Genomic DNA, 26,099 nt, shown 5'->3' with positions numbered 1-26,099 from the left:
CCCTGTCTGACTATGTCCCTATCTGCTCCTCAGTGCCACTATGCTCTGCTCTCAGGATTCTGCCCCGGCATGTTTTTTCCCCTTTTTCTTCACTATTTGAACAATCTTTTTATTGTTTTACACTTTGCTATTTTACGACAGTGTTTTTTTAATATAGATTTTTTTTAACACCTTTTTATCTTTTATCAAGATATTTGTTTTTCATTTTTAAATATTTATGAATTTCTCCATTTTTGGAGCTTCAGCTCTGCACAAAGTTTTCATTTCTTGCCTGAGGGGCTCACAATCTTATTTCCTTATCTGAGGAATAATAACACAAGGAAGGAAATCCACTGGTAGGTTCATAAGGCAGATCTTTGCACTGGAAAGCAGAATTTTCTTGGACATGGATATTGATGCAGTTTTCACATACATTTTGAGGTTGCGGGCACACAGTCCGGTAGTAATGAATCTTAAAACACATTGGGGCTTATTTGCTAAGGGTCCGCGGATTGCATTTCCGTTTGACTGTTTATGGTTTTCAGGATTTGCGCCACTGGGACAGGTACTTAGAAGGGGATTGTGTCGCACACGATCGGATTGTGGCGCAGCAACAGAAATCAGGGGGCCGGCTTTCGGACGATCCAACTGATTTGGACTGAGCGCAGGATTTAACTTTAAGATTGTATATATTATAATTAAAAAGGGAGGAGCTATATATGTATTTATTTTGGTGGAATCAAATAGTGTTTTATTATGCAATTATATGTTAAATAAAAAATAAAAACATAAAAATAATAATGAAACACTTTCACCCAGTTAGGCTGCAGACTGTGAGCGTGTCTAGCCCCAGGCCATAGGGAGAGGGGGCAGGATTTGGGCTAGACTTCCTGCTCCACTGCCGGAGTCAAAAGGTTTTCAATTGTCTACTAATTGTGTTACAAATAGGATGGGATCATCATGTGTGAAATGTGATGGAGCAGGTCCTATGGAGAGATGGCAGGGCGCTGATGTACGACTAAGGTCCCTTTCACACTTGCGTTTTTCACGCGCGTTTTCTGTGCGTGCTTTTGACGCGCAGAACTTGCATTGCACTCTGACCCATTGTAACCAATGGGTCTTTTCAGACTTTTTTAACGCGCGTTTATATCTCGACATGCTCTACTTTTGCAAGTCACACGCGTGAAAAACGCACCATACAAGTCTATGGAGATGCATCAAAAACGCATTGCACTCTGAGACACTTGCAAGTGCAATGCAAGTGCAATGTGTTTTTCACGCATCAATTGCCAAAGAAAAGATAGAGCTCAGTCCTGAGTCCATTTCACGCGCATTTTCTGTGAGTGAAAAACGCATTGAAATTGCATTGAAAACGCGCGTGAAAAACTGAGACACTGAACAAACTCTGACTGAAAACTGATTGCACTCTGATGCAAAATGTCAGTTTCTCACTGACCAAACCCTGATCGCACCCTGAGAAAACTCTGACGTGATCTGCAACGCAAGTGTGGAAGGGGCCTAACACTACAAGTGCAAATAGCCTTGTGATCTTACATCCATTACTTACTATGGGAACACTATACCCCAAATCTCCACAAGTAGCCTGTGTCTGTAGTATGTGGATCACACACATCTCTGGAGTTAAGAGTCAACCATGTGTCACCATATGTAGGGAGCAAGTCAGTGACAATTGACCTCTTTGGAAATGCATCCTGTTGTAGAGTCTTAAATAGGTAGTAACAATAATAATAATAATAATTTTAAATTTATATTGCGCCAACAGATTATGCAGCACTGCACAGAGCTTTTCAAATCAGTCCCTGTCCCCAATGGGGCTCACAATGAAATCAACCTACCAGTATGTTTTTTGGTGTGTGGGAGGAAACCGGAGGACCCGGAGGAAACCCATGCAAACACGGAGAAAACATACAAACTCTTTGCAGATGTTGACCTGGATGGGACTTGAACCTAGGACCCCAGCACATCCAACTAAAGCGACCCCCATCTGAAGCATAGAGGGAATTCCCTAATTTGTAACCAGCGAGATTAACCAGACATCTTTAACCTTCCTGGATCTGGCAATCTCGATCAAGGAAGATGGCTCGCTCCGCACAAAGGTGCACAGAAAAGACACTGCGACCAATAGTTTGTTGAGGTGGGAGAGTTGTCATCCGACCCCCCTAAAACGCGGAATACCACGAGGTCAATTTTTACGGCTACGCCGTAATTGTAGCGATCTTTCTGACTATACCGTACAGGCAAAAGAAATGAGCCATCGTTTTGTGAATAGAGGTTTTCCCAAACAGGTCATTAGAAGGGCAGAATCTATGGCCAGAGAAACCGTAAGGGATACGCTGTTGATTCAGAAACCTAAGATAACAGCACCGGGCATCACGAGACTAATAGGGACTTTTGACGCACAGAATGGCGCAGTCAAAGGCATCCTAGAGAAGTATTGGCGCATTCTCCAATACGATGAGGACATCAGGGAACATATCTCTGAAAATGCTACGGTCACTTTTAGGAGGGGCAAGAATCTTAAGGACAGATTGGTCCACAGCTATCTGGAACCAGTCCAACGTCCCCAGACCTGGTTGGGTAGACCACGACCAGGAACCTTCGGCTGTGGGAGCTGCAAGGCCTGTCCATATATCACCAGGGGATCTACTTTCAAGAGTGTGAGCACGGGAATGGTCTATGACATTAGGGACCACGTTACCTGCGTCACAGCGGGTGTGATTTACCTCTTGACATGCAGTTGTCCCCTAAACTATGTTGGCAAAACCTTTCGCCCCTTTAAAAATCGTATTAGGGAACATATTAGGGACATTAAAAACAACAAGGATACCCCGATTGCCAAACACTTCAGGGAACTACATAATAGTGACTACAATCTAGCACACTTCCAGGCAATCGAATGGGTGAGACCTCCGAGAAGGGGAGGTGATTGGGACAACTTGATTTTACGTAAGGAGGCACAGTGGATTTTTAGAATGGACTGTGTATCACCGAGAGGTCTCAATGATGTCCTTTCTTTTGCAAGTTTCATCGATACATGATGTTGTTTCAAGCTCACTAAACATGTTACTGGTTCCTCTCTCAAGATGATGGGACTTTAAGTCTTTTGAGATATGTTTACTCTGCCCCTCTCACCCCCTAGTCGAGAGTCGTCCCGGGGTCGGTTGACAATTGTACTGGCCAACAGTACCTAATTTCCTGCCAGGCACCATGGATACGTGCCTTTATCCCTATTTAGTAACAGTGGGGATCCCCTTGAGGTTCCATAGGCATTGGCCTCTATCTGGTGACCAGCTCCAGCCCCTGCCCTGAATCTCCTTTGACCACCCCTTTTTACTGTTGTTTCATCTGACAGTCCGGGGTTGCCCGGTCCTTTTGAGGTATGTGACCTCATGGACCGGTTTGGCTCATCCTTCTCCAATACTTGGAGACACGTACCTAATAATGGCAAAGAGCAGGCGGGACCTGGACATTCCAGCCTCCGTTCTGCCTCTGCCATAATCGTACCCCCCTCAAAAAACCCCTCCCCCCCCCCTCCCCACCTGATCGATCTGTGGGGTGACATCTGTGGGGCGGTCCGTCACTTTTAGTGATTAGGCCCTACTGGGTTGAGGGGTGGCCCTTTGTCCTCCTGGAGCTCTCCTTGGTTCCCGGGGGCTGGCAGGGGGGTTACCTTGGTAACGTGATGCTGGTCCCCGGTGTGATCATTAGACCGTAAAGTCACATGACTTCTCGGCATGATCACATGACCGGTGACATGTGATCTGCAGCGGGGGGCGGACTTTAACCTGCCGTCTCACCTTATGGGCGGTGGTTCTCTCCTCCCCCGGCTGCTCAGCGGGGATGAGCCGCTGGCCCCGCCCAGTGGGTGGACCTGCCGGATTCGGGGCGTACTGTGGTTGGTCTGTCGGTCACCTTTGGCACGCCCTATGGGAGGTGATTCCGCAATATATACCTAGTGTTTTTCCTCACTCGCTGCCGCTGACATCAATGCGACAGCGTGAGCCCACGCCGCTCTGTCTTATAAAATCATGTATGACAGTGAATGAATGTGACCCCTGATGATAGGAGTACTAGAAACGCGTTGGGTCTAAATAAAGTGTGAATGGTGTTGTTATGGAGAGTAGGGACGAATAAATACACTTATACTAGTGGGCTGCCTGACCATATCAGGGGCAAGCCCGTAGTTATTGCAGTGTAGGTTCGTGCCCGAGTCCATCCTCTCTCGAATACACACCGATGGTCATCTGTCCTTAGGGTCGAATAAAATTATCAAGAATTGACCCTTAGTATTAGGTTTTCCTGCGGCATTGTGGGAAGTGACACAATTTTAATGGGTTTGACCATTTAGTGGTCCATTTTTAATGTAACTGTGAATAAAAGTTATTTTTTAGGATATCCACAGTCAGATCCCTCTCCAATACCAGTGAATTCTTTTTTGTTTTGAGAGATCTTTAATAATAATTTTTGCTATTACAGCAATTGTCAGTGAATTCTTTATTTTCTTTATCCCTAATTATCTTCACTAAGGGATGGCAGGATTTGTATTCTCAGACCCCTCTATTGACACATGGACTAGTGAGGTACAGAGTGTGTTCTCAGAAGCAGAATTACCACAATCCACCAAGGAACTATCTCTTAAATCCGCATTTAGAACCCTCACCAAAGTTTATAAAGATTACATCAGGAGCTGGTGGGAGGTACAGGGTTTAGAGACCTATCTAAAACACAAGATCATACCAAGAGGCCTGAGAATCCCTATTTCACCAGCGACTAGGTTAAAAACCAACGATCTTAAACAAAGGTGGGAGGCAGAACTAACTGAAAGTTCACTTCGGCTCATCCATATACTTGTTGAGGAGGAAAAGATCTTTTGTTCAAAATTGGAAAAGGACTTAAAAGGGGAAATTGAGAAGGTCAGAACCCTGAAAGACAGTGTAGGTTTTGACAAGAAGGATAAGGCCCTACAACAGACAATAGAACGCTTCACGTCACATTTGAAAGAGCGAAAGCATTTCCAGTTCTTGAGAGATTCACGCGACTTTAAGGAGCACCGTGAATACCAATTTCTAGAACAACAATCTCAACTATCTTTGGATAAAGAATCGGGGCAGTCCACATCCGAGGGAGAGACAACCGATTCAGAACGTAGCCAGACGTCAGTCGCTAGGGGTAGAGGCGCTAAACCCAAACAACAGAGAGGGGGACAGAGAGGCAGAGGGAGGGGTGGAAGGGGAGTTACCCCTTTTTTAGACGGGAACCCCCCCATCGCCAGGTACCTCCTCAGAGGGAACAAAGAGTAGCATCCCACTCTGATGATCTACAGATCATCAATTTATCAGACCACGAATTGAGCAGCGCCGAGATGTGTCTGCTTGGGAGGGGGCTCTCTTTTGTCCCTACAGTGAAATTTGATCTTTTCACCTGGGTGAAAGATCTACACCTCTTCGCCCGGAAATTAAAATGGATAAAAATTTTTAAACATAATGATAGGAGAAGATGCCAGGAACTGGGCATTGATCCAAGTGACATAGAGAGCTTTGATATTTTGAGTGAGCTCTGGGGCGAGGCGAATCGGATAGATGGAGAGGGACCATTTACAGATCTCAAGCTGAAAAGCAACAAAACACCCCCAGTAGCGGAGACGACACAAGTTGATCTTTTCATTGAATTAGTCATTTCAGAACTCAGGGACCTCAATGGTTTCGGGCAGCATAGCTTACAGAATTTATCTTTGGAGGAGCGCGAATCCTTACTGAACCTGGAAAAGAATAAGGACCTTATTATCAAACCATCGGATAAGGGCGGTAACATTGTGGTACTCAATCGGAGAGATTATGTTAAGATGTGTGATACTATCTTGCGTGATCCCCAGTGTTACCGCCCTTTACGTTTTAATCCGATGGACAGTTTTAAGAAGGAACTGGAGGGTTTGGTTCAAGCAGCCCTGAACAAAAACCTGATTGATAAGGAGGAAGCAAAATTTCTAGTACCGAAATTTCCAGTCATGGCAACCTTCTATGGGCTGCCAAAGATCCATAAAGGATACCCCCCTCTTAGGGGTAGGCCCATTGTCTCGGGTATTAATAACCTGACCCAGAATACAAGTATATACCTGGACAGAATACTCAGACCTTTTGTAACGGGCCTTCCCTCTTACACACAAGACACCACGGATGTCTTAAAACATCTGGAAGGCATCTCCCTCGAACCAGGGACTATGCTTGCGAGCCTGGATGTTGAGGCGCTGTATTCCTCGATCCCCCATCACCTTGGTCTAAGAGCTGTCAAATTCTACCTAGACATGAGGGGAGTGCAATATAGGAATCACAATGAGCTGATCCTGAGTTTGATGTCCTTTGTTTTGGAGAAAAACTTCTTCACGTTCGATGGCCACATCCTCCACCAGCAACGAGGTACGGCCATGGGGAGCCCAGTAGCCCCCACGTACGCAAACCTGTACCTCGGGTGGTGGGAGGAAACTGTGGTCTTCGCAGAAGAACTCTCCAACTGGTCATCATCGATTGCCCTGTGGCTAAGATATATCGATGATGTCCTTATACTTTGGACATCATCGGTGCAGGATTTCTATGACTTTGTGGGAGCCCTAAATGTGAACGATCTGGGGCTCCACTTCACGAGCGAGATTAACCAGACATCTTTAACCTTCCTGGATCTGGCAATCTCGATCAAGGAAGATGGCTCGCTCCGCACAAAGGTGCACAGAAAAGACACTGCGACCAATAGTTTGTTGAGGTGGGAGAGTTGTCATCCGACCCCCCTAAAACGCGGAATACCACGAGGTCAATTTTTACGGCTACGCCGTAATTGTAGCGATCTTTCTGACTATACCGTACAGGCAAAAGAAATGAGCCATCGTTTTGTGAATAGAGGTTTTCCCAAACAGGTCATTAGAAGGGCAGAATCTATGGCCAGAGAAACCGTAAGGGATACGCTGTTGATTCAGAAACCTAAGATAACAGCACCGGGCATCACGAGACTAATAGGGACTTTTGACGCACAGAATGGCGCAGTCAAAGGCATCCTAGAGAAGTATTGGCGCATTCTCCAATACGATGAGGACATCAGGGAACATATCTCTGAAAATGCTACGGTCACTTTTAGGAGGGGCAAGAATCTTAAGGACAGATTGGTCCACAGCTATCTGGAACCAGTCCAACGTCCCCAGACCTGGTTGGGTAGACCACGACCAGGAACCTTCGGCTGTGGGAGCTGCAAGGCCTGTCCATATATCACCAGGGGATCTACTTTCAAGAGTGTGAGCACGGGAATGGTCTATGACATTAGGGACCACGTTACCTGCGTCACAGCGGGTGTGATTTACCTCTTGACATGCAGTTGTCCCCTAAACTATGTTGGCAAAACCTTTCGCCCCTTTAAAAATCGTATTAGGGAACATATTAGGGACATTAAAAACAACAAGGATACCCCGATTGCCAAACACTTCAGGGAACTACATAATAGTGACTACAATCTAGCACACTTCCAGGCAATCGAATGGGTGAGACCTCCGAGAAGGGGAGGTGATTGGGACAACTTGATTTTACGTAAGGAGGCACAGTGGATTTTTAGAATGGACTGTGTATCACCGAGAGGTCTCAATGATGTCCTTTCTTTTGCAAGTTTCATCGATACATGATGTTGTTTCAAGCTCACTAAACATGTTACTGGTTCCTCTCTCAAGATGATGGGACTTTAAGTCTTTTGAGATATGTTTACTCTGCCCCTCTCACCCCCTAGTCGAGAGTCGTCCCGGGGTCGGTTGACAATTGTACTGGCCAACAGTACCTAATTTCCTGCCAGGCACCATGGATACGTGCCTTTATCCCTATTTAGTAACAGTGGGGATCCCCTTGAGGTTCCATAGGCATTGGCCTCTATCTGGTGACCAGCTCCAGCCCCTGCCCTGAATCTCCTTTGACCACCCCTTTTTACTGTTGTTTCATCTGACAGTCCGGGGTTGCCCGGTCCTTTTGAGGTATGTGACCTCATGGACCGGTTTGGCTCATCCTTCTCCAATACTTGGAGACACGTACCTAATAATGGCAAAGAGCAGGCGGGACCTGGACATTCCAGCCTCCGTTCTGCCTCTGCCATAATCGTACCCCCCTCAAAAAACCCCTCCCCCCCCCCTCCCCACCTGATCGATCTGTGGGGTGACATCTGTGGGGCGGTCCGTCACTTTTAGTGATTAGGCCCTACTGGGTTGAGGGGTGGCCCTTTGTCCTCCTGGAGCTCTCCTTGGTTCCCGGGGGCTGGCAGGGGGGTTACCTTGGTAACGTGATGCTGGTCCCCGGTGTGATCATTAGACCGTAAAGTCACATGACTTCTCGGCATGATCACATGACCGGTGACATGTGATCTGCAGCGGGGGGCGGACTTTAACCTGCCGTCTCACCTTATGGGCGGTGGTTCTCTCCTCCCCCGGCTGCTCAGCGGGGATGAGCCGCTGGCCCCGCCCAGTGGGTGGACCTGCCGGATTCGGGGCGTACTGTGGTTGGTCTGTCGGTCACCTTTGGCACGCCCTATGGGAGGTGATTCCGCAATATATACCTAGTGTTTTTCCTCACTCGCTGCCGCTGACATCAATGCGACAGCGTGAGCCCACGCCGCTCTGTCTTATAAAATCATGTATGACAGTGAATGAATGTGACCCCTGATGATAGGAGTACTAGAAACGCGTTGGGTCTAAATAAAGTGTGAATGGTGTTGTTATGGAGAGTAGGGACGAATAAATACACTTATACTAGTGGGCTGCCTGACCATATCAGGGGCAAGCCTGTAGTTATTGCAGTGTAGGTTCGTGCCCGAGTCCATCCTCTCTCGAATACACACCGATGGTCATCTGTCCTTAGGGTCGAATAAAACTATCAAGAATTGACCCTTAGTATTAGGTTTTCCTGCGGCATTGTGGGAAGTGACACAATTTTAATGGGTTTGACCATTTAGTGGTCCATTTTTAATGTAACTGTGAATAAAAGTTATTTTTTAGGATATCCACAGTCAGATCCCTCTCCAATACCAGTGAATTCTAAACTGCAAAATGTAGTTGGATCACAAAGTGGAGCAAACAGTCTCTTATTCCAGAAGATCCAGCAAATATCTCTATACATTGTATGACTTAATGATTTTTATGCATATCATGTTATTCTTCATTTCACCAGTGATGGCACTGCATGGGAACTGTATTAGTGGGTTTTACAGGTTTTCCAATTTCTGCAAAAATACAGATACTCTGAGCTCATCCTACTTTTGAAGAAGGAGCAATTGATCAATAGTTGACCTTAAATGGTAGTCAGTGGTTTTTGAGCAGACCTTACTAAGGAGCAGCCATGGAATGATGTTTCAGCACAACTTTGCATATAGAGTTATGTGCAACATGACTGTGAAGGATCACCTTTTAATCCAAGGTTGCAGCTCTGAAAGTGCTTTGTGTGGGTAGGTGCTTCATCTTGAAGAGCTTTCCTCTCCACTGCTCCTCCCATCTATGCTATATGGCCGCTTGTAACAGGCTCCTGGATAGAAACTACAGCTGTCACTCATGGTAAAGAGGAGGGGCAATAGAGTAACTCAGTGTATTGAGCAGAAAGCTCTTCAGGATGAAGCACCGCCCCTAAATAGCTTTCAGAGTTGCAGACTTGGATTGCATTTTTGTGCAGTCCTGTTGCTACTTTCTACACACATAATACTATGATTAGACAGATCACCTGGACTACTACCCAATAATTTTTGCAGGTCCGCAAGGTCAAAACCAGGGGCTTATTAAGACTGCGATGGGCCCCGGGCTGTATGGATATTATAGCCCCTACAAGTCTGGAATCCCTTCCTACATTTGGTACTAGAATCAACTTCTTCGGGAATAGAGGATGTGTCCCTTCTGCCTGCTTTCAATTTATGGTTTCAGGACCTTTGGAGGACCTTCAAAGGTCCTGAAAGGGCTCTTGTGTACATGTGTATTAAGAGGAAAAACAGATGTATGAGGATTTGCTTGTCAGTATTAAATTTGGTGGGTGGTTTGGGTGACCATGGGCCCCCTAGAAGGCTTAGGCCCCGGGCTACTGCCCAAACCTCCTAAATTATAATCCACTACTGGTCAAAACACTTTTAGCAGCCATAAAATTGAAATTTAGAAAAAAATGTAATTACATTTTAAGGTAAATAGCCTTTTAATTTTTTAATTAAACTGCAGATTGTCACATTCAGCAAATTGGTTAAAATTGTCTTCCAGTCTAGTTTGTTAGATGTGTTTTAGAGAAAAAAACATTCATGATCAGCAGATCTATAAATAATCCAATTTACCTTGTAGAGCCGTACATTTACATTTATGCAAATTACAGATGTTGCTGACTGAGTATTGTGGCTCAGTACTGCAGGAATGATTAGGAGTAGAGATGAGCGAACATACTCGTCTGAGCTTGATGCTCGATCGAGCATTAGCGTACTCGTAACTGCTCGTTGCTCGGACGAGTATTTCGCCCGCTCGAGAAAATGGCAGCTCCCGCCGTTTTGCTTTTTGGCGGCCAGAAACAGAGCCAATCACAAGCTAGGAGACTCTGCACTCCACCCAGCATGACGTGGTACCCTTACACGTAGATAGCAGTGGTTGGCTGGCCAGATCAGGTGACCCTGGGATAGACTAGCCGCTGCCCGCGCTGCTCGGATCATTCTCTGTCTGTATGCCGCTAGGGAGAGAGCTGCTGCTGGTCAGGGAAAGCGTTAGGGTGTTCTATTAGCTTACTGTTAGGCAGGAGTGATTCTAAAAGAACCCAACAGCCCTTCTTAGGGCTACAATAACGTTATAATTTTTTTTTTTTATTTGCAGCTAGTACCATATTGTGAGGAATTAGCAGGGGGACTTGCTACCGTTGTGTTTAGCTCTTAGTGACACACATATCCACCTCAAACACCAAAGTGGGAAAATTTATTAGGGGTTTGAGTAGAATTAGGCACAGTCTGCCAGTTTCTTTTTATTTTACGTTTATTGTTTTAATAACTCAGTGTCATCTCATCTGGCATAGTAGTGTGCTGTAATACTTGGCTAGAAAATAGCCATAGGAGAATACAAACGGCTTAATTACGCCTACAGTAGCGTTATATATATTTGATTTCTGGTTGATCTGCTGGTGGCTGTAGTTGTTGCAGTGCATCTACTAGCAAATTGTGAGCAATTTGGAGTCAGACTTGCGACCACTGTGTTTTAGTGACGCACATATCCATCGCAAAGACCGAAGTGGGAAAATTTATTAGGGCCCGGGGTTGTATTTCAATTAGGCACAGTCTGCCATTTCCTTTTTTATTTTACGTTTATTTTTTTCATAACTCAGCATCATCTCATCTGGCATAGTAGTGTGCTGTAATACTTGGCTAGAAAATAGCCATAGGAGAATACAAACGGCTTAATTACGCCTACAGTAGCGTTATATATATTTGATTTCTGGTTGATCTGCTGGTGGCTGTAGTTGTTGCAGTGCATCTACTAGTAAATTGTGAGCAATTTGGAGTCAGACTTGCGACCACTGTGTTTTAGTGACGCACATATCCATCGCAAAGACCGAAGTGGGAAAATTTATTAGGGCCCGGGGTTGTATTTCAATTAGGCACAGTCTGCCATTTCCTTTTTTATTTTACGTTTATTTTTTTCATAACTCAGCGTCATCTCATCTGGCATAGTAGTGTGCTGTAATACTTGGCTAGAAAATAGCCATAGGAGAATACAAACGGCTTAATTACGCCTACAGTAGCGTTATATATATTTGATTTCTGGTTGATCTGCTGGTGGCTGTAGTTGTTGCAGTGCATCTACTAGTAAATTGTGAGCAATTTGGAGTCAGACTTGCGACCACTGTGTTTTAGTGACGCACATATCCATCGCAAAGACCGAAGTGGGAAAATTTATTAGGGCCCGGGGTTGTATTTCAATTAGGCACAGTCTGCCATTTCCTTTTTTATTTTACGTTTATTTTTTTCATAACTCAGCGTCATCTCATCTGGCATAGTAGTGTGCTGTAATACTTGGCTAGAAAATAGCCATAGGAGAATACAAACGGCTTAATTACGCCTACAGTAGCGTTATATATATTTGATTTCTGGTTGATCTGCTGGTGGCTGTAGTTGTTGCAGTGCATCTACTAGCAAATTGTGAGCAATTTGGAGTCAGACTTGCGACCACTGTGTTTTAGTGACGCACATATCCATCGCAAAGACCGAAGTGGGAAAATTTATTAGGGCCCGGGGTTGTATTTCAATTAGGCACAGTCTGCCATTTCCTTTTTTATTTTACGTTTATTTTTTTCATAACTCAGCGTCATCTCATCTGGCATAGTAGTGTGCTGTAATACTTGGCTAGAAAATAGCCATAGGAGAATACAAACGGCTTAATTACGCCTACAGTAGCGTTATATATATTTGATTTCTGGTTGATCTGCTGGTGGCTGTAGTTGTTGCAGTGCATCTACTAGCAAATTGTGAGCAATTTGGAGTCAGACTTGCGACCACTGTGTTTTAGTGACGCACATATCCATCGCAAAGACCGAAGTGGGAAAATTTATTAGGGCCCGGGGTTGTATTTCAATTAGGCACAGTCTGCCATTTCCTTTTTTATTTTACGTTTATTTTTTTCATAACTCAGCGTCATCTCATCTGGCATAGTAGTGTGCTGTAATACTTGGCTAGAAAATAGCCATAGGAGAATACAAACGGCTTAATTACGCCTACAGTAGCGTTATATATATTTGATTTCTGGTTGATCTGCTGGTGGCTGTAGTTATGCAGTGCATCTACTAGCAAATTGTGAGCAATTTGGAGTCAGACTTGCGACCACTGTGTTTTAGTGACGCACATATCCATCGCAAAGACCGAAGTGGGAAAATTTATTAGGGCCCGGGGTTGTATTTCAATTAGGCACAGTCTGCCATTTCCTTTTTTATTTTACGTTTATTTTTTTCATAACTCAGCGTCATCTCATCTGGCATAGTAGTGTGCTGTAATACTTGGCTAGAAAATAGCCATAGGAGAATACAAACGGCTTAATTACGCCTACAGTAGCGTTATATATATTTGATTTCTGGTTGATCTGCTGGTGGCTGTAGTTGTTGCAGTGCATCTACTAGCAAATTGTGAGCAATTTGGAGTCAGACTTGCGACCACTGTGTTTTAGTGACGCACATATCCATCGCAAAGACCGAAGTGGGAAAATTTATTAGGGCCCGGGGTTGTATTTCAATTAGGCACAGTCTGCCATTTCCTTTTTTATTTTACGTTTATTTTTTTCATAACTCAGCGTCATCTCATCTGGCATAGCAGTGTGCTTTCATACTTGGCTAGAAAATAGCCATAGCAATAGGATAGCATCGTTTGGTTTTAAAAACTAAAAAACACAAAACAAAAACAAAAAAAAAAAAGTTAAAAAAAAAATTCAAGTTATAACTCTCATTTTCAAAATGTTTAACCCGAGGGCTAGGGGTAGAGGACGAGGGCGGGGACGTGGGCGTCCAACTACTGCAGGGGTCAGAGGCCATGGTCCTGGGCGGGGTGAGACACCACCTGCTTATGAGGGAGCAGGGGAACGCCGCAGAGCTACACTCCCTAGGTTCATGTCTGAAGTTACTGGGACTCGTGGTAGAGCACTGTTGAGGCCAGAACAGTGCGAACAGGTGATGTCGTGGATTGCCGACAATGCTTCGAGCAATTTGTCCACCAGTCAGTCTTCCACGCAGTCCACCCATGTCACCGAAATCGGCACTCCTCCAGCTCCTGCACCTCAGCCTCCTCCCCCCCAGTCTGCCCCTCCCAGCAAAATTTGCCATTTGAACCGGCATACTCTGAGGAACTGTTTTCTGGACCCTTCCCACAGTCACAAACCACTTGTCCGGTTGCTGATGAGCAATTTTCCGATGCCCAGGTTTTCCACCAGTCGCAGTCTGTGGGTGATGATGACCTTGTTGACGTACTGGAAGAAGTGTGTAAAGAGGTGTCCGACGATGAGGAGACACGGTTGTCAGACAGTGGGGAAGTTGTTGTCAGGGCAGGAAGTCCGAGGGGGGAGCAGACTGAGGGATTGGAGGATGATGAGGTGACAGACCCAAGCTGGGTTGAGAGGCCGGGTGAACACAGTGCTTCTGAGACAGAGGAGAGTCCTCGACCAGAACAGGTTGGAAGAGGCAGTGGTGGGGCCAGACGGAGAGGCAGGGCCAGAGCTGGTGCATCAGCGCCAAATGTGTCAACTAGTGAAGCTCCCGTGGCGAGGGCTCCTGCGGCGAGGGCTAGATTTTCAGAAGTCTGGAGGTTCTTTAAGGAAACAACGGATGACCGACGGACTGTGGTGTGCCACATTTGCCAAACCAGGATCAGCAGGGGTTCCACCACTACTAGCTTAACTACCACCAGTATGCGCAGGCATATGAATGCTAAACACCCCACTCAGTGGCAACAAGCGCGTTCACCTCCGGCCGTGCACACCACTGCTCCTTCCCCTGTGTCAGCTGATAGTCAGCCCCCTGCCCAGGACCCTGCCACAAAAACCCCATCGTCGCCTCCACGATCCTCCACAGCATCCACCAGCGTTCAGCTCTCCATACCCCAGACGCTGGAGCAGAAACGCAAATATAGTGCAACCCACCCGCACGCCCAAGCCCTTAATGTGCACATCTCCAGATTGCTAAGCCTGGAGATGCTGCCCTATAGGCTAGAAGAAACCGAGGCCTTTCGCAGCCTCATGGCGGCGGCCGCCCCTCGGTATTCGGTCCCCAGCCGCCACTACTTTTCCCGATGTGCCGTCCAAGCCCTGCACCAGCACGTGTCAGACAACATAATCCGTGCCCTGACCAACGCCGTTTCTGACAAGGTCCACCTGACCACGGACACGTGGACGAGTGCTGCCGGGCAGGGCCACTATATATCTCTGACGGCACATTGGGTTAACTTGGTGGAGGCTGGGACCGAGTGTGACCCTGCGGCTGGTCATATACTGCCGACGCCGAGGATTGCGGGGCCTACCTCGGTCCAGGTGTTTGAGGCCTACTATGCCTCCTCCTCCTCCCACCCCTCCTCCACCTCCTCCTCCGAACGACCATCCGTGGGCATGGCGCCATCAGTCGGTAGCTCTAGGCACAGCAGCAGTGCCGTCGCTAAGCGACAGCAGGCGGTGCTCAAACTGCTGAGCCTAGGCGATAAAAGGCACACCGCCCAAGAACTATTACAGGGCATCACGGCGCAGACTGATCTGTGGCTGGCACCGCTGAACCTGAAGCCAGGCATGGTTGTGTGTGACAACGGCCGTAACCTGGTGGCGGCTCTGCAACTCGGCAGACTGACACATGTGCCATGCCTGGCCCTTGTGTTAAATCTGATAGTTCAGCGTTTCCTCAAGACATACCCCAATCTGTCTGATTTGCTCACGAAGGTGCGCCGCATCTGTGCGCATTTCAGGAAGTCCAGCACAGATGCTGCCACTCTCAGGGCAGCGCAGCGCCGCCTCCAACTGCCCGCTCACCGACTGTTGTGCGACGTGCCCACGAGGTGGAATTCAACACTGACCATGTTATCCAGAGTTTACCAGCAGCGCCGAGCGATTGTAGACTGCCAGATGTCAACTTCCACCAGAACTGGTAGTCAGGTCAGTCAGCTTCCTCAAGTCTACAATGAGGAGTGGACGTGGATGTCTGATATCTGTCAGGTGCTGAGTAACTTTGAGGAGTCAACACAGATGGTCAGTGGCGATGCCGCCATCATCAGCCTCACCATCCCGCTGCTTGGCCTGTTGAAAAACTCTCTGGTCAGCATGAAGTCGGAAGCTTTGCGCTCCTCACAAGAGACGGGGGAAGAAGATTCCCTTGTTGATAGCCAAAGCACCCTTAGGTCTGTTTCTCAGCGCATATCGAAGGAGGTGGAGGTGGAGGAGGAAGAGGAGGAGAATGTTGGCGAGACACAAGAGGGGACCATTGTTCAGTCCTTCACTGTTCAGCGTGTATGGGCAAAAGAAGAGGAGTTGGAGGAGGAGGAAATGGACAGTCAGGCCAGTGAGGGGAGTGAATTCTTACGCGTTGGTACTCTGGCGCATATGGCAGATTTCATGCTAGGCTGCCTATCCCGTGACCCTCGCGTTCAAAGAATTTATTCCAGCACCGATTACTGGGTGTTCACTCTCCTGGACCCACGGTACAAGCAAAATCTTTCCACTCTCATCCCTGGAGAGGAAAGGAGTGTGAGAATGCATGAATACCAGCAGGCCCTGGTGCACAAGCTGAAACAGTATTTCCCTTCTGACAGCGCTAGCGGCAGAGTGCGTAGTTCTGCGGGACAAGTAGCGAGGGAGAGTAGGCGAGCAGGCAGCTTGTCCAGCACTGGCAAAGGTACGCTTTACAAGGCTTTTGCCAGCTTTATGTCACCCCAGCAAGACACTGTCACCTGTCCCCAGTCTCGGCAGAGTAGGGCTGATCTTTACAGAAAGATGGTGAGGGAGTACTTAGCTGACCATACCATCATCCTAAATGATCACACAGCTCCCTACAACTACTGGGTTTCAAAGCTGGACATGTGGGACGAACTGGCGCTGTACGCCTTGGAGGTTCTTGCCTGCCCTGCCGCTAGCGTCTTGTCCGAGCGGGTTTTCAGTGCAGCTGGTGGCATCATCACCGATAAGCGTACACGCCTGTCGACTGACAGCGCTGACAGGCTGACGCTTATCAAGATGAATAAAGCATGGATTTCTCCTAATTTCCAATCTCCAGCAGGTGAAGGAAGCTCAACCTGAATAATTTATCCACTCCTCTTCCTCCTCCTCATTTTCCTCCTTCTCCTGCTCTTTGTACAGTAAAGCAGAGGAAACTGGCTATTTTTTGACAGGGCCCACTGGCTCTACCTATAGTACTTTATGCATTTAATTTTTCTGGAGGGCCACCGACCCGGTCCTCTGTTTTAAACAATTTTTGGGAGTGCCACATACAGGCACTCAATCTATTCAATTTTTCTGGAGGGCCACCTACCTGCTCCTCTGGTTTGAAAACTTTTTTGCACTGCCACATACAGGCACTCAATCTATTCCATTTTTCTGGAGGGCCACCTACCTGCTCCTCTGGTTTGAAAACTTTTTTGGACTGCCACATACAGGCACTCAATCTATTTCATTTTTCTGGAGGGCCACCTACCTGCTCCTCTGGTTTGAAAACTTTTTTGGACTGCCACATACAGGCACTCAATCTATTTCATTTTTCTGGAGGGCCACCTACCTGCTCCTCTGGTTTGAAAACTTTTTTGGACTGCCACATACAGGCACTCAATCTATTCCATTTTTCTGGAGGGCCACCTACCTGCTCCTCTGGTTTGAAAACTTTTTTGGACTGCCACATACAGGCACTCAATCTATTCCATTTTTCTGGAGGGCCACCTACCTGCTCCTCTGGTTTGAAAACTTTTTTGGACTGCCACATACAGGCACTCAATCTATTCCATTTTTTTGGAGGGCCACCTACCTGCTCCTCTGGTTTGAAAACTTTTTTGGACTGCCACATACAGGCACTCAATCTATTCCATTTTTCTGGAGGGCCACCTACCTGCTCCTCTGGTTTGAAAACTTTTTTGGACTGCCACATACAGGCACTCAATCTATTCCATTTTTCTGGAGGGCCACCTACCTGCTCCTCTGGTTTGAAAACTTTTTTGGACTGCCACATACAGGCACTCAATCTATTCCATTTTTCTGGAGGGCCACCTACCTGCTCCTCTGGTTTGAAAACTTTTTTGGACTGCCACATACAGGCACTCAATCTATTCCATTTTTCTGGAGGGCCACCTACCTGCTCCTCTGGTTTGAAAACTTTTTTGGACTGCCACATACAGGCACTCAATCTATTCCATTTTTCTGGAGGGCCACCTACCTGCTCCTCTGGTTTGAAAACTTTTTTGGACTGCCACATACAGGCACTCAATCTTTTCCATTTTTCTGGAGGGCCACCTACCTGCTCCTCTGGTTTGAAAACTTTTTTGGACTGCCACATACAGGCACTCAATCTATTCCATTTTTCTGGAGGGCCACCTACCTGCTCCTCTGGTTTGAAAACTTTTTTGGACTGTCACATACAGGCACTATCCAAATTAAATTGTCTCCATAGCAGCCTCCACACGTTGTCTCCATTGCTTCCTCCAAAAGTCGTCCATATAGCTGCCTCCATACATCGTCCCTTTATCAAACGAGGTGTGTCAGGCAGAAATTTGGGTTGTTTTCATGGATTCCACATCAAAGCTGTTAACTTTGTCGCCACCCAGCTGTGTTATCCACAAAATATACTGGCAAACTTTTATCATTTACCAATATTATTTCAGCGCTTCTTGCGTTCTGTTTACATTCCCCTCACCCGCCATATCCTAAACTTATAAGAACGCTACTACACTTGATCTTATACAAAAGGTTCTTAGAAGTGCTGTTTGGGGAGTAGCCTAGAGACACGGGCTTGGATTGGCGAAAGCTCGCCTGGCAGCGGAGCGCCAGCTCCATGCCAAGATCCAACTAACATAGTTTTAACTGCAGCACCTTTAATCTACTACTAGTTCACTGCCTCCATACATGGTCCCCTTATCAAACGAGCTTTGTCAGGCAGAATTTTGGGTTGTTTTCATGGCTTCCACAACAATCTTGTTAACTTTGTCGCCACCCTGCTGTGTTATCCACAAAATATACTGGCAAACTTTTATCATTTACCAATATTATTTCAGCGCTTCTTGCGCATCTGTTTACATTCCCCTCACCCGCCATATCCCAAACTTATAAGAACGCTACTACACTTAACTTGGTGCACGCTGGGACCGAGTCTGACCCTGGGGCTGGTGATATACTGCCGACGCAGAGGATTGCGGGGCCTACCTCGGTCCAGGTCTCAAAGGCCTACTATACCTCCTCCTCCTCCCACCCCTCCTCCACCTCCTCCTCCTCCGAATTACCATCCGTGGCCATGGCGCCATCAGTCGGTAGCTCTAGGCACAGCAGCAGTGCCGTCGCTAAGCGACAGCAGGCGGTGCTCAAACTGCTGAGCCTAGCCGATAAAAGGCACACCGCCCAAGAGCTATTACAGGGCATTCCACATCAAACTTGTTAACTTTCTCGCCACCCTGCTGTGTAATCCAGAAAAGATACTGGCAAACTTTTATCATTTACCTATATTATTTCAGCGCTTCTTGCGCATCTGCTTACATTCCCCTCTCTCGCCATATCCCAAACTTATAAGAACGCTACTACACTTGATCTTATACAAAAGGTTCTTAGAAGTGCTGTTTGGGGAGTAGCCTAGAGACAGGGGCTTGGATTGGCAAAGCTCGCCTGGAAGCGGAGCGCCAGCTCCATGCCAAGATCCAACTAACATAGTTTTAAGTGCAGCACCTTTAATCTACTACTAGTTCACTGCCTCCATAATAATAATAATAATAATCTTTATTTATATAGCGCCATCATATTCCGTAGCGCTTTACAAATCATAGGAAACAAATACAAATGTAATGTAACAGAGCACAACATTTGTATGGAACAACAGGAGTGAGGTCCCTGCTCGCCAGAGCTTACGGTTTATGAAGATGATGGGGTAACACGAGGTAAAAGAATTTTTAATGGTCAAGCCATTCTTCTTAGGGAATAGAACAAAATATAATAAATGGAATTGCTGTCGCTTGAACCACTCAGCCGTCACCAGGTCCAGGGTGAATGGGACTGCATAGAAGTCTGGTGCCTGTTGGTTGATGGATAACAGATGGGAGGACGACACAGGACGGGTTAGTAGAAGAGTTTAAACTTCATGCAGTTAATGAGTGTTATAGGCTTGCCTAAAGAAATGGGTTTTAAGAGCACGTTTGAAACTTTGGAGGTTAGGTATTAGTCTGATAGTCCGGGGCAGAGCATTCCATAGAATTGGTGCAGCTCTAGAGAAGTCTTGGAGACGCGAGTGGGAGGTCCGCACTAGGGTAGAGGTTGATCTAAGATCACTGGCGGATCTAAGAGCACGGGTTGGGCGATAGACTGAGATAAGAGAGGAGAGGTAGGGGGGTGCAGCATTATACAGAGCTTTATGGATGAGGGTTATTATTTTAAACTGTATTCGAAAGGAGACTGGCAGCCAGAGCAGCGTCTGGCATGAACTGTAGGCATACATGGTCCCCTTATCAAACGAGCTGTGTCAGGCAGAATTTTGGGTTGTTTTCATGGCTTCCACAACAAACTTGTTAACTTTGTCGCCACCCTGCTGTGTAATCCACAAAATATACTGGCAAACTTTTATCATTTACCAATATTATTTCAGCGCTTCTTGCGCATCTGTTTCCATTCCCCTCACCCGCCATATCCTACTAACATAGTTTTAACTGCAGCACCTTTAATCTACTACTAGTTCACTGCCTCCATACATGGTCCCCTTATCAAACGAGCTGTGTCAGGCAGAATTTTGGGTTGTTTTCATGGCTTCCATGTTAACTTTGTCGCCACCCTGCTGTGTAATCCACAAAATATACTGGCAAACTTTTATCATGTACCGATATTATTTGAGCGCTTCTTGCTCACCTCCTTTGGTTCCTCTCTGCCACCCATTGGTTTGAAGCCTGAGTCCATTTAGGGTATGTCGCCATGCCACTCTCTAGCCTGCCGCTGCTGCCGCTGCCTCTGCATGAAGTCCACTATAGTGTCAGGGTCAATTATTGGATGTTTTAGATGCTATCTAGCTTCATTCTGTCACTCTGTCATGGCCATGCTGTTGCCCATAATTTTGGCATAATGGTGCGATTAAGCAGCCTCAGAGGCATCCATGCATGCTGCCCCTGCTGTTTCCTGTCCATTTCCGTGGTGTTTCCATCCTTTTCTGAGGTTCCCAGGTGTTTGGCCAAGCTTCCCTGTGCAGAGCCTTGGTCCCCTTGAAAAATGCTCGAGTCTCCCATTGACTTCAATGGGGCTCGTTATTCGAGACGAGCACTCGAGCATCGGGAAAAGTTCGTCTCGAATAACGAGTACCCGAGCATTTTAGTGCTCGCTCATCTCTAATTAGGAGGTAACGTGAAAAAACTGTTTAATTTATAAAAAAAATTGGACCAGTTTTTGCAGCACTAAACTACCAGTTCCCTCAGGTTGGGTATGAAATATCCTTCTCTATTTTATGTGAAATCTCACCCATTTACTCAAAAAAGTCACCTCTAAAGACATATGCAAATGTGCTTAGAAGAGTCACTTACTTCCTGTGATGAGTCACTGCAGAACCGTCACAACTTCAGATACCCCTGTATTTGGGCTTTTTAGCAGCTAGACCATGGTTCTTAAGTTATTGTAGAAAATCTTATAATTGTGAGCTTCAGCCACAGAGATACAGGCAGTTGAGGACATAGTTGGGAATGTAAACTACAGCTAAAGATTTTATAACTATGTCCTGTACTACACAGGACCATGTGTATAGTATGTGAAAGATGTGTGTGATTTTAAAGATGAGCCTCTTATCTTTACAATGACACCAGAACCACAGTTCTAGCTGCTACAGAGCCCCAGACAGGAGAGTTTGAAGCGACAATCTACCTCCAACTTCTTAAAAGTGACTAATTTCATAAAAAGTGACTCATAACCTACCTGAGGGGGGTGGTATTTTAGTGGGGTAAAAGCTGGTGACAGGTTTCCTTTATGTCAGTATTTAGAATTAATGATTGATACAGATATGCTGCTCCCCACCAATCAGAGTTTGCAGCATTGAAGTGAGTACTGTGTCTTATGGTGCATGGTGCCATACATTGTATAGTGGCATTGCTAGGTAAAGCAACTCAAGTAGAACTGATCAATCTCACAAGTGGGATAACAAAGACCCCTCAAAGTGATTTCAGACTGTCAGATCCTGTCAATGAGATTTATTGTGCTGTCATTTATGAACGATCAATTCTATAACAAGTGAGTTTCTTACCCTATAATAAGAGTCATTACAAAGTTCCAAGGTGCAGGATCCTGTCACTCCGAGAATAAACGTTATTTTACTAATAATTGGAAATTGTGCATCACTGAGCAACTACAGAGTTATCAGCTCCACGAGCAGGAGGAGGTTATTAATGATCCCCTTAATCTTCCAGCCATGACACTTCTAAAGAAGCCAAGGGAGAGTCCCTGCGAGGGTTAATGATTAGCCAACGCTATTTCCGATTGGATATTGTCTGGAATGTGTGGCATGCATTTTATATTTAGTCTGACCTCTGTATACAATTACAGAAGCCTTCTGCATGTGGACAGACTCAGTCATGGCTTTGGGTCACACACAGGATTCACAGATGGCTTGGTACAGTTTTTGGTTAATTTCATAATTTCACACAGGTGCACGGCTCGTTATTATCATAGAGAGTAATCAGAGATATGTGTTATAATAAACTGTGCACCTGTGTGACATCACATGACCATAGATATAAGGAGCCGTGCACTTGTGTGACATCACATAACCAGGAATATAATGAGCCGTGCACCTGTGTGACATCATCTGACCAGGGATATAACGAGCCGAGCACCTATGTGACATCACATGACCATAGATATAACGAGCCGCGCACCTGTGTGACATCACATGACCAGAGATATATAACAAGCAGTGCACCTGTGTGACATCACATGACCTGGGATATAACGAGCCGTGCACCTGTGCGACATCACATAACCAGGGATATAAGGAGCCTTGCACCTGTGTGACATTACATGACCAGGGATATAACGAGCCCTGCAACTGTGTAACATCACATGACCATAGATATAACGAGACGTGCACCTGTGTGACATTACATGACCAGGGATACGATGACTCGTGTATCTGTGTGACATCACATGACCAGGTAATTAATGAGCCTTGCACCTGTGTGACATCACATGACCAGGGAGAGATTTTATCCACAGAAAGGAAACAATGAAGCTTCCTATTGAATAACAGCAAGCAGAGATCTAGAGAGCTGTATACAGGAAAGTATATTAGGAAATTTTTACAACTTTGCATTACAGAAACATTAAAATTTTTTGCAGAAAGTGGACAAACACTTTAAGGGCCTTTTTTTTATATAATTGTATTTTTATTAAAAGTTTAACATACAATGTGATGACACATGTCAGCATATAAACAGGCAGTAAAATTTTCAAACATAATAAATAAACAACGATTTCAGGTGTATTATCATGTGCAACATCCCCCACCGGGGCCTAGCCCTTGAGGTGAGGCCTGGTGACAGCCGGGGCCCGCGGTACCGGAGTGGCTGGCGGTTGCGGCCTAAGCACGCTATCGTCACGGTGCTTGGTACGGGGGAACCGGAGGGCTGTCCTACAGCCTGGCAGGTCTCCAGCAGGGTGGTGTTGGCAAGAAATGATGAGGGAGCGGCTGCTATAGCGGATCTCCCTGGGGCAACCCCTTAATGTCCCGAGTGTGAGTCTCTGGGTGATGGACAGGGTGCCTGTGATGATGGTAGTTGTAGTAGCAGGGACCAGACGGAGACAGAAGTTGAAGAAAACAACTTACAGTTAGTTTATTGCAACCGGCAGGAACTGCAGAAAACGTGTCTTTAACAGGTGGAGTACTGGAGAGGTATTTGGAGGGAGCCACAGGATGTATTTCACCAGCCTGGATGTAAGAGCAGGCTGGGAGGCAGCTGTGTCCTTAGAGGAGGCTTCAGCTCGGTCCTGGATCTCTTCAGGTATCACCCTTGAAGGTAGGAATGATACCCCTTTTCCTCACTACACTACCTCTAGTCTTAGCTTCCACTTCAGGCAGGGGCTAGGCTCTTCCTGCACTGGTCTGGTATGCTAGAGTCTCTGAGCTGCTGCTCAGCTAACTACTCTCTGCTTGTGTCCTGCAGACCCAGAGGGCCTGACTAGGACCGGTCTCTCTCTTGAGAGAGATTTCTCTCTAAGACCTCATACTGGAATCCTCTCTGAAAGAACACCAGAACATTCCTGGCCAGAGGTTTTATTACCTCCCTTTGGTCAGGTGGTGGCTGCTCCTCCAATTACCTCTCAGTGCACAGAGACAGGATGTAACACAGACATTGGTTGACATAATTACATCTCAGATTAACATCTGCCTTGCCAGGCAGGATTAACCACTGCAATTTCCCCTTGATCCTATAAGGACCATGTAGTGTAATGTGGTGTTACCTACAGGTGGGACGTATTCGCAAGCACTACCTCGCCATTGCATCGGCGAGGGTGTTGCATACCCCGGGGGCAATTGAAAGAGCCGCCCTCGGCTCGACTACAGATGTTTTGGGGCACAGAGGGGGCTAAGGGCACTTCTGGGAAGTTCAGGCTATGTGAGGTGTAGGGACAAACCGCCCATGGTCCTGGAGACAGGCACCTGGGTTGGTGTCGGACTAAGACAAAAATATGTAAGAGCTGTATGACAGTTGGTCGCTGACGCCATTAAACCGAACTGTACAGTAGGAAAGGTGTGGTGTCATGTCCTGTAATCCACCCCTTGCACCAAGGCCTGTATATTTGTTTGATCAACGCTTCTTCCCTGGCGGCAATTATATGGTGTCTATCTGCATTGCATGAGCATATGCGACACGAGTACCTCCTGACTGACAACCTTACCCATGTATGAGTGGCATCCAGGTGCTATCTGTGTAACACCCCCGGTCCCCTAAAGACCCGCAGTTTACGGACTACCCCCATGTGCAAACCTCGGTTTGAGGGATCAGGTAGCGGTCAGTGTTTTACATAGAAGACGGTCCGACACAGCCACACTACAACCTGAAAAGCCTATGAAAGGGTTAATGCAGACTACTGGCAGATATGACAGTGTGCAAACATGTTAAGATCACATTGGCTTAGGAGCCCAATGGGTACACATCTTAAACGTTACATAGGTAGATAGGCTACTCAGGGTAGCAGAATAAATGTCTCTTTTCCTGCAAAGGAAAGGCATAAAAGTGCAAGCAGAATGTCCATACCTAAAAAGGAAGGCATTAAGTGCAAAATAATAAGTCAATAGACATAGCAACTTTTCCCTGGTAGTATCTGGCAAAAGTCTCTCAGAAGGTCTCTACTGACAAAGTCCATCTTCTGGGTACAGCCCTTGATGTGGGGGAAAAGTGCAATGAAGAAGCAAAGGGTCTCCTCTTTTTTTTTTTTGAGAGGGACAGAGTCCTTTGAAGAAATCTCTGCTGTGGCAGAGGAAGAGGTGCTATCATAGTACATGACAATAATCAGTTCAAGGTATGTCTCTTGACTGAGATAAATAAGGGTAAGAGTCTCAGGACAGTTTCTGGCTCTTTGGGGTAAGGACAGAAATAAATACACAATATGTACATAGTGCAGTACCTGAAGTGGGCTACAGCCCTTCAGGGGTTAATCTTGCTGCTCAAGAGCAATGGCTGCAGGCATGGGAGCAGGAACTGCAGCAGGGACATCATCATCCTGGGTGAAGAAAGCAGTGTTGAGATCTGTCACCTGAAGACATCTGGTGGTAGACACTGGAACTGCTGACATGGAACACCCAGAAGCTGGAGCTGTAACAGCAGGAAGGTCATCTGCGGCGGCAGGCATCTCAGCAAAGGAAGGAGACAGGCACTTCTCTGGCTGACCTTCTGTAGCTGGGGGCGCTGTGGAGCGCATGATGATGACCGCAGGAGCTGTAACTTCTTCACTGCTGACAGCTGAAGGATTGTTGTTCCTGGACTGACCTGTAGCTCTTGGGGGCGCTGTTGCGCTGGCGGTGGTAACCTCTGTAGCTGGCAGGGCGTTCTCACCGGACAGCCTGGGCCTCTTAGCAGGTGGTCCTGGATACTCCGCAGGACGGTCAGCAGCATTAGATAAGGGGTCAGGCCCCTTTAAGAGAGTCCCTTTTGTAGCCGGGCCTCCTATGGGGAGATGTTGACCCTCTGCAGGGAGGCCGGACTGTACCCCAGCCGGGGCTAAGGGAGATATAGTCACAGTCACTGTGATATAGGCCCTGGGGGCCATGGTACTCACATCCGCGGTGGTCCTCAGGAGGTCCGGAATCGGAGGAGGCAGCCGCTGTGGAGAATCCGCCATTGGAGACTGCGTACAGGAGACAGCAGTAAGCGGTGCAGCAGAGGAAGGTGCCCGAGGCTCGTGGGCAGGCCATGCGACA

The sequence above is a fragment of the Engystomops pustulosus genome, chromosome 6, assembly GCF_040894005.1.
Source record: "Engystomops pustulosus chromosome 6, aEngPut4.maternal, whole genome shotgun sequence".
Lineage (NCBI taxonomy): Eukaryota > Metazoa > Chordata > Amphibia > Anura > Leptodactylidae > Engystomops > Engystomops pustulosus.
This window is presented reverse-complemented; position numbering follows the sequence as displayed.